At 23.0% G+C, this 2,500-nt stretch overlaps 1 protein-coding gene across 1 annotated transcript in view; it reads left to right on the top strand.

The window, feature by feature from the left end:
• The window catches only part of LOC137617883 (uncharacterized), a 44,719-nt gene that overhangs the window by 493 nt on the left and 41,726 nt on the right, over positions 1 to 2,500 (top strand). The window lies entirely within an intron of this gene.

Raw genomic sequence — 2,500 nt, 5'->3', positions numbered from 1 at the left:
ATATATATATATATATATATATATATATATATGTATATATAATATACATATATGTATGCATATATATGTATGTATTATTCATATTTATGCATACACATGCGATATCCTTAACAGAGATCAACGCAAGATAAAAAAACACATTCACAATAATTTAATTGCTGGATCGTAGTCGCACCCCATTTGCAGCGAACCTTATACAAGTATCAGTCGCTTTATACACCTACACAAAATTGCTTATCCTCAGGGTGTTAAGCATATCTAAACACAGTTCACTATATATCCTCACTCTGTGCTACTTTGATATCATTCCCAATTAAGTCTTTTATGCATATACTCATACATTTCATTAACCTCCCTCTCTACTACATCCTGGCCAGTTCTGCAAGATAGAGCTTGATTCGTTGGGCTGGTTAATCGCCTCCCCCCCTCCTTTTAATAACAACAACAATCTACTACCTCTTAACACATCTGGATTATAAAAGCTTTTCCCTAACCTACTGTTATCCATTCTTTCCACATGACCGAACCACCCTTGAATACTCTAATCCATCCTCTCATGAAAACTAATCTAAATTTACTGTCTCCCATTTTCTCATCCATCAGTTCGTCTCTAATCAAATAAACTAAGCAACTAGTTCGTCTGAACACATTCAACAATTTTTCTGTGTTCCGTATTCAATGTACACATTACTTCTATAAAGAAGAATTAGCTCGACAATCCCACATATACACTTTCAATGTGCACTCTGTAACGAGTGCTACACTGGAAGCACATCTACACAGCTGCAGTGTAGGATTTCGGAGCACATGGGGAGATCGGTACGAACCAATATAATAACTAAAACACCAAATTCAGCCATTTATGACCACGCATTTAAATCTGGACATGCCATTTCTAAGGAAGATTTCAAAATTACAAACAGACATAGTAGCGTCAGCCAACTGAGAATTTTTAAGACAAACCCCAGCTTGAATGAGGGCTAGGTACACCTGTTCAGTTGCCGGTGACGGCCATTGATCCGTCTGGTCTGTGGGTTGCTGCTCTGGATGGGTGGTCATCGTCTCCAGCGGGTGACTAGGTATATTATAGTTATAGTTTATATACTTATGTGTAATAAGTCTTTTATATAGTTTTATGTTCCTCGATTGGTCTGATTTTAGAGCTAGTTGGGGAGTTCTTGGTAGTATATCTTCCTAATTATGTACTTAGGATGATTTTTATAAATTTTATTAATTTTACATAATGATAATTCCAGATAGGCTGAGGATGACATAAGTTATGCCGAGAGCTACAAAATAAAGATGATCATAGCAGCATTGACCATTTTATTTCTACTTAAATTGCGATTCCCGAGAGGAACCCAATTATCAACTGTATATATGTATATATATATATATATATATATATATTATATATATATATATATATATATATATATATATATATATATATATATATATATATATATTTATATATATATATATATATATATATATATATATATATATATATATATATATATATACACATTATATATATATATATATATATATATATATATATATATATATATATATATATATATATATATATATATATTTATATATATATATATATATATATATATATATATATATATATATATATATATATATATATATATATATACACATTATATGTATATATATATATATATATATATATATATATATATATATATATATGTATACATATGTGTGTGTGTGTATCTATCTATCTATCCATATATATATATATATATGTGTGTGTGTATAAATATACACACACAAACATAATATATATACCTATAAAAGCATATATATATATATGTATATATATGTGTATATATACATACATTATATATATATATATATATATATATATATATATATATATATATATATATATATATATATATATTATATACATATATATATATATATTATATAAATTATATTATATATATATATATTATATACATATATATGATATATATATTTATGAAAGAATATATATATATATATATATATATATATATATATATATATATATATATATATATATATATATATATATATATATTATATACATATACATATGCATATATATACACATATATACAGTATATATATTATATACATATATGTGATATATATATATATATATATATATATATATATATATATATATATATATATATATATATATATAATATATATATATATATTTATATATATATATATATATATACACATATATACATAACATATATATATATATATATATATATATATATATATATATATATATATATATATACATATATATATACATACATACATACATATATATATATACATACATACATACATACATATATATACATACGTAAATATATATATATATATATATATATATATATATATATATATATACATACATAATACATATATATATATACATATATATATACATATACAT

The sequence above is a fragment of the Palaemon carinicauda genome, chromosome 24 (assembly GCF_036898095.1).
Source record: "Palaemon carinicauda isolate YSFRI2023 chromosome 24, ASM3689809v2, whole genome shotgun sequence".
NCBI lineage: Eukaryota > Metazoa > Arthropoda > Malacostraca > Decapoda > Palaemonidae > Palaemon > Palaemon carinicauda.
Note: the sequence above shows the minus strand (reverse complement) of the source record. Positions and strands in the feature narration are given on the sequence as shown.